This window comes from Rattus norvegicus, chromosome 9, assembly GCF_021556685.1.
Source record: "Rattus norvegicus strain SHRSP/BbbUtx chromosome 9, alternate assembly SHRSP_T2T, whole genome shotgun sequence".
Classification (NCBI taxonomy): Eukaryota; Metazoa; Chordata; class Mammalia; order Rodentia; family Muridae; genus Rattus; species Rattus norvegicus.
In genome coordinates, this window is record NC_141542.1 from 41,562,613 (window position 1) to 41,575,873 (window position 13,261).

The following is a 13,261-nucleotide window of genomic DNA, read 5'->3' on the forward strand; positions in this document are numbered from 1 at the left end:
AATGAGCTTATAGAATGAAACACTGTTTTGAGCTTACTATTGACATCTTTCTGTAACTCCCCTTTTGTGTAACATTTTATCTATGAGGTAATTTTATAAAGAACTTTTGTCTAAGAATATATAAAAGAGGTTGAGAGAAGTGTGACCGTTGGGGCTTTACCCCGTTCAACAAATGTATATCTGCAGTTTGGGGGATCTCTACAGTTCTCTTCAGACACTTCAGAAGAGAGCATCCTATTACAGATATTACAGATGGTTGTGAGCCACCATGTGGTTGCTGGGAATTGAACTCAGGACCTCTGGAAGAGCAGTTAGTGCTCCAGCCCACCTGACTCTCTTCTTTTTTTCCTTCTCTCTTCTCTCTGGCTTACAAAGAGTTAACAAACTCTAAGCCTCTCTCCAGACCAGTGAGAGGCCCTTAGAAAAGAGCCTAGAAAACTAAGCCTTTTTTCTTAATCCCCTGCTGCTCTCAGCAGGAGTCAAATTGCCAGAAGCTGGCAGCTTTTGGGCACAGAACAGCAAAGAGTTAAGAAAGAATTAAATTGCCCAAAGTAAGCAGCTTTTAGCCATGGAGTTGCCAGCTTCTCCATATCCCCTTTTTCCGATGCCTTCCCGAATTCCAGGAGAGCCTTTGGCACTAGCCCTTCTGGACAGTGCTGGATGCCACTGACCAGGGGCAGCTGCTATCAAGGAGGACATGCATCTCAATAAGCTGCACTCAGAGGGTCCAACTGGGCTCCACAGAGCAGAGAAAATGCTGCTAGGTGTGACGAAGCTCTCAAGATTCTCCAATGACATTCCAACACTTCCAGGGGAGCCCAAGCATCTCCCTACTGAATCACCCCTAAGGACTGCAGAGACAAAGAGCTCTCTGAGGGTCAGCACCCACCTCAGAGATCCTGAAGGACAAGTGAAAGATCCCACGCAGAGAGATCCTTATTCAAGTCTTGGGAAATTGCGGACCCCAGACACAGAGAGACCATTTTGGATGTAATAAGCAAAGGTGAGGTTTATTACGGAGACCTATTACAGAGATCTCCGGGCCGACACATATCCCACGCAGGAGACAGAGGTGTCGACCCCGAGAGGCTGGGAAAAAGAGTATTGAAAGGGAGAGGCTGTGAGCACCAGGGGATGGGGGATGTCCAAGGGGAATGCACTGCAAGTTACAGGATTGTTTTATGGCTCCAGGAGATAAGGGGACGCCAGAAGGTTTTATGGCCCCCTGGTTCCTGGAACAGAGCTACTAAATCAGGAGAAGGGTAGGGTCTTCAGGTCCTCATTATTTTTAAAAGTTTGTCAAAATTGATGGAGCATTTGTATTTGAAACACCTCTGGTTAGGCTTGGGCTGCCCGGTTTCTTGGAGTGCTCTCTGCAGGACACAATGGCTGAAAAGCACAAGTAGGGGCTTATCAGGGTCTGGAGGATGGCCCTGAGTGAGCTGGGGGGAGATGTCTTTGGATGGTTTATGGGTCAGTCCTCGATAGCCTGAGCTGGTTCCTGCATTCCTTTTCTTTATCTTTATGGCCTGCTATTCCTGGCGGCAGGGCTTAGCCCTGAGTTTGTGGCTTTTGGGGCTAACTCTTTTAATTTTATATTTTTAAACCTAGAATTCGTATAATTTTCTTTTCACAAGTACTGCCAGAGAGTTGCCCTTCTGGAATGAAGAAAATCTGTCCTCCAGATCAAAGAGAGATAAAGTGTCAGACTGCAACTGATGGATAAGCCTTTAGGGCATCACCATAGGGACTGAAGATGTACGCCACCACTACTTGGCATGAGAAGTCTTCCCTGCTGAAATGGTTTGGCAAACCTCAGTTCCTGGTCTGTAGGAATTGAGCGGAGAAGTCACAAATAGTACATAAGTCACAGCTCATTCTCGAGAGCCCATGAAGCAGTTAATTCCCAAACAGAGGTAAGCACTAATTTTCTTCCGTTCTGGATAGACTTGGAATTGACAAAGCATGAGTAGAGCCCAGTTCTGACTTCAGAACAAGTTACAGAGAGGGCAAGGCCTTTCTCTGCTGTTGCGTTTCCTTCTTTCCCAGAGAAACCTGGAGCCTGCTGAGTAAGAGTTTGGTGATGATGCTACCATCTGCCAGAAGGGAGGAGCTGGTGCTTCTGTGATCTGTGGCTCCAGAAGCTCTGGTTACCACTTCCCTCCCTCAAGGCACGAAGTTCCAAAGGCTCCCCAAATATAGCCACTCCTTCTGCTAGCATCCTCACTACCAACTTCCTCCAACCACAGGTCCTCAGAGTCGTCACCGAAACTGGAACAGATTCACTTCAGCTGCTGTACTCTTTGGTGGTTGTTTTTATATACTATTTTCTCATTGCTTTGCACATATACCGTGGCAATTTATGTTTTGCATAGCCTTTGCAGATATGGTCAGTTTTTAAACTATCTAGCATATTATTCATAGTTGCCCATAACCTATGTCTGACTGTTAGAGAGTTGAAGTCAGTGTTGAGTCAATTCTGGTTATTATGTGGTTATTATCTTTACTGGGCCTTGTTACCTTGGGTCATAGTCATCTTTGCTGGTCATTGTTTTAGGAATGTTGTTTGTAGGAGCTCTATGGGGATAAACAACGTCATTTCAGTGGAGTCTTTTCTTCGCTTCTGTGGGTATATGAAGGGACCAGCCATTGGGAAACCACAGCATACTAGCTCATGACTGAAAGTTGCATATTCCCTGCTGTATTCCTAACCTCTACTATTTGACACAAGGACCCATTAAATTGACATAAAAGGAACTTCTTAAAACCCTGAGAAAGGGCCTAGTTTCCATAACAAATTATTTCACTCTCCTTCAAGATTTCTCACCTAGCACAGGTCGTAGGGTTTCCACTGCTGTGAGGAGACACCATGACCACTGCAACTCTTATAAAGGACAGCATTTATTTAGGGGCTTGCTTACAGTTCAGATGTCTAGTCCATTGTTGTCATGGTGTAAAACATGGTAGCACACAGGCAGATATAGTGCTGGAGGAGCTGAGAGTTATACACCTGGATCTGTAGGCATCAGGAAGAGAGAGCGACACTGGTCCTGGCTTGAGTATCTCAAGTCCAAACCCACCCCCTTCCAGTGACACACTTTGTTCAACAAGGCCACACCTCCTAATAGAGCCATTCCCTATGAGTCTATAGGGGCCATTTTCATTCAAACCACCACAGGCCCTGGCAAAAGCTTCAGGGAAAATGGACTCTGTTTTCTCCCACTTCTTAGATAAGTCATTCTCCAGGACACTAACACCACTTTGATGCTTTGGGGCAACATTGCCTGTAGGGCTTGTTTCTGTTTCCTTTTTACCTAAAGGTGTTTTTGTTCCTTTGTTCTTTTCTTTTGTTTTTAGTGGGTAAGTTGGGGGGGATTCAAAAACCCGAAAACAAATTTCAGCTAAATAACACCACTGTAGACACCGCTACATAACTCCGAGCTGCAACTGGGATCCAACCTTCTCATGGGAAAAGCAATTGGTGCTCCAAAGAGATCCTCAGACTCCATCTGCAAATAAAATCCCCTTACAAGTTAAAGAGTTTATTTCTCACTGGTCACTTACTTTTCATGCTGTCTCAGGGGCAAAGGACAAGGAAAGCAATTGAAAGACATGAAACTGAAAAAAAAAATCAGTGTCTAAATTATAAACTTAAAAATGAAATTATCTGAAGCAAAGACGACCACCACATACATTTACACCTTTTAGGCTTGTCCTACCTCATTTTTCTTTTAGTTTGTTGAATGAATATCTGTCTGTCTGTCTGTCTGTCTGTCTGTCTGTCTATCTATCTATCTATCTTCTATCTATCTTCCATCTATCTATCTATCTACTATCTATCTATCTATCTATCTATCTATCTATCTATCTATCTATCTATCTATCTATCTATCCATCCATCCATTCATGCATCTTCTATTCTGGTTCTTTGACCAGAATGTTTGGTATTACCCTAGGATTTTGGACTATCTAGTCTCTGGCTCTTGGTTTCCCAAGCAGTATCACGTATGGGTTCCTTCTTATGGAGTGGGCCTTAAGGCAAAGCAGACGTTGCTTGGCTACCAGTTCTTTGGCACCAACTGTCACTGCTTTGGCATATTTTGCATATAGGACAGGTTGTAGGTCAAAGGTCTTGTGGCTGGGTTATGTCCACATTTCCAGTAACCTGCAGAGTACGTTTCCATACCAAAGACACTAGAACAGAGGGGTGAAGGCCCCATGTAGGTGCCAGCTCGACTTCTCTGTGTTCAATGAGTGTGTAGATGTTGTCCTAAGCAATGGAGTCCCCAGTCAGTTTGCAAAGAGCAATCCTTTGTCTTAGTATCAGCCTGAGTTGTTTGAGGATTTCCATGGGACTCCCTTGACCAATAACCAACTGAACGCAACCCAGACCCACCACTAGAAGCCCTACTTGGCTACAAGAGCTGGCCAATTGAAACTCTGTATCCTTTTTGACTAGGAGTCCCCCTTAGGGTCAGTTTCCTAGATTCTAGGATCTCCACTGCACTCCACTCCACACCACCCTCCAAATGCTTCCTAATTCTGTCTCTCCTGTGTTATCTCCCTCTATCCCATCTCTACCCTCCACTTGATCCTTTCTGCTTCCCTTCCCTTCCCACCCACCCCAGCCCACCCCTAAAATCTATTCTATTTCTCCTTCCCAGAAAGATCTATACATCCTCCCCATAGATCCCTGTTTACCTAATCTTCACGAGTCTAAATATTGTAGCTTAATTATTTACTTAATGACTAATTTCCACTTATAAGCTAACACAAACCATGTTTGTCTTTCTGAGTTTGAATTGCCTAACTTGGTATGGTTTTTCTTTCTAGTTCCATTCATTTGCCTGCAAATTTCATGGTGTCGGTTTTTAAACAGTTGAGTAACAGTGTGTGTACATGAACCACATTTCCTTTATCTATTCTTCTCTGATCTGGGTTGTTTCCTAGATAAAAAAAAGCCACGATGAACATGGTTGAGCAAGGGCCATTGTGGTAGGAAGCATCCTGTGGGTATATGCTCCAGAGTGGTATAACTGGGTCTTGAGGTTCCTAATTTTCTGAGGAAACCTCATATTGATTTCCATGCCAGCTATACAAGTTTTCACTCCTACCAGCAATGGAAGAGTGTTCCCCTGTGTAACATCTTCACCAGCACGAACTATCACTTGTTTTATTGATCTTAGTCATTCTGACAGAGCTAAGAAGGATCTCAGAGTTGTTTTGATTTGTACTTCCCTGATGGCTAAGGATGTTGAACATTTCTTTAAATGTTTCTCAGCCCTTTGAGATTCCTCTGTCGAGAATTCTGTTTAGATCTGTATCCCTTTTCTTTCTTTTTTTTTTTTTTCTTTCTTTTTTTTTTTTCTTTCTTTTTTTTTTTTTTTTTTTTTTTTTGGTTCTTTTTTTCGGAGCTGGGGACCAAACCCAGGGCCTTGCGCCTCCTAGGCAAGCGCTCCACCACTGAGCTAAATCCCCAACCCCTGTATCCCTTTTCTTAATTGGATTATTTGGGTTTTTTTATATCTAGTTTTCTGAGTTCTTTATACATTTTGGATATTAGGAACAAGACAAGGTTGTACACTCTATAGCTATTCAACATAGTACTTGATGTTTTAGCTAGAGCAATAAAGCATCTAAAAGAGATGAAGGTGATTGGATCTATTGGATGTGGAGTTGATTTAAAAAACTGTTTTATTTTTTTATTTGTGAGTTCTTTTATTATGTTTTTATTGTTCAGACTTTAGCTATCCTGAGTGGTCCATTTTTCCTATGAAGTTTCCTTTCCAGTTCTGTAAAGAACTGTGCTGGAGTTTTCATGGGGATTGCAATGAATGGTTGAATGGTAGATTGCTTTTGGTAAAATGCCCATTTTCACTATGTTAACTCTACCAATCCATGAGCATGGGAGATCATTTCATCTTCTGATATCTTCTTCAATTTCTTTTTTTTTTTTTTTTTCCGGAGCTGAGGACTGAACCCTTGTGCTTGCTAGGCAAGTGCTCTACCACTGAGCTAAATCCCAAACCTCCAATTTCTTTCTTCAAAAAAAAAAATTGAAGTCCTTATTATACAAGTCTTTTACTTGCTTGCTTAGAGTCATGCCAAGATATTTTAATTATTTGAGGCTATTGTAAAACATGTTGTTTTCCTGATCTCTTTCTCAGTCTGTTTGTCATTTGTACATAGGAGGACAACTATTGAGTTAATTTTGTATCCAACCACTTTACTGAAAGTGTTTGTCACCTGCAGGAGTTCCCTTGTGGAATTTTTAGGGTCACTTGGGTAATCTATCATATCTTCTTGTGATGGTTCGTATATGCTCCACCCAGGGAGTGGCACTGTTAGAAGGTGTGGCCTTGTTGGAGTAGGCTTGTCACTGTGGTCGTGGGCTTTAAGACCCTAGTCCTAGCTGCCTGGAAGTCAGTCTTCCACTAGCAGCCTTCAGATGAAGATGTAGACTTCTCAGCTCCTCCTGCACCATGCCTGCTTGGATGTTGCCATGCAGAAGCCTTGATGATAATGGACTGAACCTCTGAATCTGCAATCCAGCCCCAATTAAAATGGTGTCCTTATAAGAGTTGCCTTGGTCATGGTGTCTGTTCACAGCAGTAAAACGCTAACTAAGACACTTTTGTAAATATCTATACTTTTCTTTCTTTCTTTCCTATTTGTATTCCCTTGATCTCCTTTAGTTGTATTCCTGCTCTAGCTAGAACTTCAAGTACTGTATTGAATAGATAAGGAGAGAGTGGGCAGCCTTGTCTTTTTTCTGACTTTAATGGAATTGCTTTGAGTTTCTTTCCATTTAACTTGATGTTTGCTATAGGCTCACTGTAAATTGTCTTTATTATGTTTAGGTGTGCCCCTTGTATCCTTAATCTCTCCAGGACTTCTACCATAAAGGGTTTTGGTTTTTTGAAGGACTTTTCTGCATTTAATGAAATGATTATCTGCTTTTTTTTTTTTAAATCTTTCGGTTTGTTTGTATGGTGGATTACATTGACTGATTTTTGTATATTGATCATAGTGAATGATCTTTTTGGTGTGTCCTTGGATTTGGTTTGCAAGCATTTTATTAACTCATCTATACTCATAAGGGAAATTGGTGTGTAATTCTCTTTCTTCTTTCTATTCTCTTTCCTCATCAAGTCTTTATGTGGTTTGGGTGTCAGGGTAACTGTCGTCTCATAAAATGAATTGGGCAATGTTCCTTCTGTGTTTATTTTGTGTAGTAATATGAGGATTATTGGCATTGACTCTTCTTTGAAAGTCTGGTAGAATCTGTATTAAAACCATCTGGCAGGGATTGGGTATTTAGCTCAGTGGTAGAGCACTTGCCTAGCAATCTCAAGGCCCTGGGTTCGGTCCCCAGCTCCGGAAAAAAAAAACAAAAAAACAAAAAACCATCTGGCACTGTGATTGATTGATTGATTAATTAATTAATTATAATGACTGCCTCTAATCTTGATTTAACTTTGTTATGTGGCACCTATTGTAAAAATTATCCATTTCTTTTAGATTTTCCAGTTTGGTGAATGCAGGTTTTTAAAGCATGTCCTTATGATTCTTTGGGATTCCTCAGTGTTTGTTGTTACATGACCCTTTTTTGTTTCTGATTGTGTTCATTTGGATATTCTCTTGTCCTCCTGTATGTATTTTGGATAAGGATTGCCTATCTTGTTGATTTTCTCAATGAATCAACTCTTTATTTCATGGATTCTTTGTGTTGTCCTCTTTGTTTCTATTTTAGTGATTTCAGCCCTCAGTTTCATTATTTCCTGCCATCTACTCCTCTTCAGTGTGCTTGCTTCTTTTTTTCCCCCTAGAGCAGTGGTTCTCAGCCTTCCTAATGCTGTGACCCTTTAATACAGTTCCTCATGTTGTGGTGACCCCCAATTATGAAATTATTTTGTTGCTACTTTGTAACTGTGATGAGTTGTAATGTAAATATCTGCTAGGCAGGATATCTAATATGTAACCCCTAACCAGTAGTTGCTATATTCATTAACGATGTTAACTCAAAAGCTGGAACCAAACCCAGCACAGTCACTGAAGCAGGTGCACCGCTCTATGAGAAAGTAAATGGGTTTGCCCAGAATCTTTGGAGTAGTGGCTAACGATTCACTTCTAGGGCAAGAAAGATATGCGTTTCTTGGGGCTGAAGCAATGGCTTGGCAGTTAGGAGCACTGGCTGCTCTTCCAGAGGACAGAGGTTTGATTCACTCACATGGGAGCTTACCACTGTAACTTCATTCTGGTGCTCATTTTTGGAGCCTTGGGGCATATCATACACAGGCATACATGTAACATACATGCAAATAAAATATCTGTACATGTAAAACTAAAACTGAACTAACAAATGGATGGATGAATGAAAAAAGATACATACATTCTGCTGGGTATTGAATGGCTGTGTGCATAGGAAAATATCTTATTACTGATATAATGCAGTTCACCCATAAAGCAAATTCAAGTCGGGAACTCACTTTCTTTTCTAAGTCATTGACATCTTAACTTCAGTTTCAAGAGCTGCCATGGATAGGAAGTTTAAGAGCCCTGACTTGGTGAGCCAGACTCTTAACCTCTGGCCTCACAGCTAATGAGCAGAGCCAGGCTTCATCCATCTGACCTTCGTGTTTCTGTATCTGGTTTACTCGGTCCAATGCTGCTTTCAATATCTAAAGCCCATAATTAGGATCTAGTAGCTATGATCCTAAAATAAATACCATGAACCTGTGCCTTCCCATCATCTGCCTCATCACTCAGGAAACGAGCCTGCCCCACTCCAGCTCTACCCTAGGAGAGTGGACTCCAGGTGCTTCTCTCCATTCCTCAACAACAGAACCCAGATGACACCCCTGGGCCACCACATTCCTCCCTTTACTCTTCCGTGTGATAACATACTTAGCTGCAAGTCTATCGGGTTGAGGCAACTCCAGGGTGCAACTAAGAATACCAAACTCTACTCTGAGTGAATGGTGATAGCTTAAGCTCAACTAATCAGAAACCAGCTGGAGCTTTGTCACTCTTTGGCGAATTTGGAATTCGCCATAAGAGTTTTCTCTTTGTGTGCCCTCCATGGACCCCTGAACCACTGAGGTTTTGGGCTTTCTGATTCACGAATCATGTCTGTGCAAGTTCTGTCTTTAAGACTGTAATGCTCTGAGGTCCATCTATTAACAGGTTAATAGGTTAATAGGTTCTGGTTGATAAGGTTGAATAGGTTCTGGACTTCTTATGAGTATTTCCAGATACTAGATCACTCAATGCCTGAGAAATACATGCATCACACACACACACACACACACACACACACACACACACACACACACACACACACACATGCGCATATACATACATGCACACACATGTATATATTCCTTTTGGGCAATAATGATACTTGATTTTTATTGCTGTCTTAGGGTCAACCATTATTGTTGTGAAGAAACACAATGACCGAAGGCAACCTGTGGCGGATAGGCTTCGTTTTGGGATTGTATATCCTGAGTCACAATCCATTGAGGGAAGCCAAGACAGGAACTCAAACAGGGAAGGAACCTGGAGGCAGGAGCTGATGCAGAGGCCACGGAGGACTTCTGCTTATTGGCTTGCTCCCCATGGCTTGCTCAGCCTGCTTTTTTATAGAAATCAGGACCACAGCCTAAGGGTGGCACCACCCACAATGTGCTGGGTCCTCCCCATCAACCATTAATCAAGACAATGCCCTACAGGCTTACCTTCAGCCTGATATTAGGAAGGTACTTTCTCAATTGAGGTCCCCTCCTCTCTGATGACTCTAGCTTGATAAAACTAATCAGCACAATTGCTATGACTGGTTAATGGCTTTCTAGTTGAGGTGGCTACAAAGGTCAACATCCTACAGCCTTATCTCCTTGTTATAAGGGGGACTCTTTTGAAAAAGTAAAGAGTGTTTTTGATAATATTTTATTGATGGTTATATCGTCAAAATGTATAACGTGTATAGATACACTTTGCCTATTTTTCCTTATTTCTTGGACTTTTTCCTCTGTGCATCTGTGTCAAGATGGTTTGATGACAGAGCAGTATACACAGGTTTCCATTTGGGATCTAAGTAGGAGGTTGCTATTTATGGAACTTAAAAATTGTAGCCAGATTTTAGCTTTAAAACTGAAGAAAATCATAGTGGTGATATCAAATGAATTTGAGCAGAAATGGAGCATTTTAAAAAGATTTTTTTTTGCATAACTGACAAGAAAAAGTACCCAGTTTTCTGTAGCCTTAGCCCCTTAGGGACTTACAGAGAGTGTTTTTTCTAGCCCTCCCTTACTGCCTGTGGAGACCAGTAAAGGAAATAATTTCCAAAAATTGTAATGGGGGTCGGGGAGGGCAGGAAGATGGCTCGGTGGTTAAGAATGCACTTGTGGGGGTTGGGGATTTAGCTCAGTGGTAGAGTGCTTGCCTAGGAAGCGCAAGGCCCTGGGTTCGGTCCCAAGCTCCGAAAAAAAAGAACCAAAAAAAAAAAAAAAAAAAAAAAGAATGCACTTGTGGTACAATCATGAGAACCAGAGTTCGGATCCCAAGAAGCCCACATATACCTCAGGTGTTGGGAGGTGTAACCTACCTGTTAGTCTAGCTCCTAAAGGCAGAGACATGGGACTCCCAGGGCAGGCTGAGCTATTGATAATATCCATATCTATGAGTTCTGGGTTTGATTGACATACCCTGCCTCAGCGTGTAGGCTTTGATTCTCCAAAACCTACTTTAATAAGGGTTCTCAAATGCTTTGACCCCCCTGTTCTAGCCCACTGTCCAAAGGTAGGAGAGAAAAGATGGTCAATAGGACAAGGGAATATGAATATGTTTAGAAGTAGTTCTTTGGGGGCAATTCTGATCTCTGTTTGTCAGGATACCAGCAGTTCAGTTCAGTAGTGTCAGGATTCCAATAGCCCAGTTAAAAAGTTTCACCAAACGTAAATCAGCAACTGGGGGAGGTAGAGAGACGACAATCCAGCAGAAACTGCCAGGCTTCTGTCAAATCTGCAGGAGTCAGTGGGAGCGGGAACAACCAGGACCAGCTGGGATGCCAGGAAATGTTCTCTGCCGTGTCTCTCTCACTGAAGCAAAGATCAGGAAAGATTAAGACCAAGGAAGAGTTGCACAGCTGGCTATGCAAGCGCCTGTCATTGTCTATTGAGTTCTACTTATACTCTCTCCAAACATTACGTGTCCTTCTGCAGGCCTTGCCTTAGCTAAATGCCGTGTGAGTCTGTCTCAGTGAGACATCACGTGAGTCTGCATCACGTGACACAACCAGAAACGTCCACTTAATCAGTGAAAATGAGAGTCATTTAAAGGTATTATTGGCAGCAATTTTGAGCTTCTATATGTTACGCATGCACACCCAGGTACATGCAAACACACGTACATATACACACATATCAGACATATTAAAATAGGAAAAGGTATACAGGATGTTTTAAGGAAAATTTACAACTGCATTTTCTTAAGTAGCCTGCTGATTAGAGTAAGTGGCATTTTTGAGTATAAAGACTTTTTGGTGGGGGGCATGCATGTCTATTTCAGAAGTGTTAAACACAGAAAATAAAAGAAACCAATGGCAAAACAGTAGCAGCTTTTAACAAGAATTAAGAGCAAGGCACCACAGAGAGAAAGCAGTCTGTAAGCAATAGCTGGAGACAGAAGAATGGCCAGGAGCATGCAAATGAAAACGCCAACTGTTGTTGACCAAAAATGCCCTCAGCACGCAGGGCCAGAAAAGTCGCTCAGCAGTTAATAGTACTTGTTGTTCCCCCAGAGGTCCTGGGTTTAGTTCCTCAGTACCCAACTTACCCAGCTCGCAACTGTCTGTCACTCCAGATTCAAGAGAGCTGATGCCCTCTTCTGGTCTCTGAGGGTACCAGGTACAAGACTGGCACACACACAAACATGCAGACAAACACTCACATGCATAAAACAATGTCTTAGGGAAGTGGGTTCAGCTTCAGATTGTCTGAAATTCTTGGCTTACTTATGGAAAATGTAGGTAAAAGTTTTGTGACAATTTATGTACTTAGAGCAATGTATAGTCCGGTTAGTTCAGTTAGAGTTATCTCCTGTCTCCTCCAGAGTTTTTTACTCCCCTCATACTGAAGAGCATTCGCCAGACCTGCTTCACTCTCATCTTCTGGTTCTTTTTTTTTTTTTTTTTTTTTTTCCGGAGCTGGGGACCGAACCCAGGGCCTTGCGCTTCCTAGGCAAGCGCTCTACCACTGAGCTAAATCCCCAACCCCCACTCTCATCTTCTTAAACTATTTCCTTATCTGTTTGCTTCTTGGTTCACTCGAGACAGAGCCTTATGACGTCATCTAGGCTATTCTCATACCCAGAGGTTCAAGCAACCCTCTGTTCTCTGTCTCCCAAGCAGTTGGGACTACAGGTCACACCTTGTGACCTGACTCCAGGTGATTCCTACTTCTTCATATTGGTGTTAAAAATCTCAGGAGACCCCAGGCCAACGAGCTGGCTCTGTGGTTAAAGACACTGCAGGTAAGCCAGGCAGCCCGACTGTTGTGGGGCGGGGAGACTATCCCTGCAAGTTGTTCTCTGACCTTTACATACATCTCATGGTATACATGCTTTTCCACGTCCCCCCACCCAGAAATAGACTAATAATTCTAAAATGATTCTGAGTCTTACCATATTTTGAAAAAAAATTATTAGACAAAAAGTAATTTCGTTTTACTAAATTCTCCCAAAAGAATTGAGACAACACATGGGTAAGGCAAATTAAAAAGTTTTAAACTAATATTTCTAAATCAAAGCAAGCAGCAATATACACGAGGCCAAAATGTTCTTCCAGTGATAGGGTTATCTGATACGACTGACAGACCCAATGACTCCACTCTAAGATGCCAAGACTGGGGGTGGGTGACAGTTACTGGGGATCACTGTAGGGAAACGAAACAATCTTCCCTTCTGGGTGGCGATGGGGTCTCAGGCTGTGGAGAGATAAAGGAAGTTCAGCATAGTGGACTTAGCAGTTTGTATAAAACCATAATGATAAATAAACAGGCATTGGCTTGACGGCATGGGAGGCTACATAGGGAAGGGATCCACTCTGAAGCAATAAGTAGAAGGACTCCATTTACTTTAGCTCAAGATGGCATGAGCCTGGCCATATACATTCACAGATGCACGTGCGCGCACACGCACGCGCGCGCGCACGCACACACACACACACACACACACACACACACACACACACACAGAGGTTACA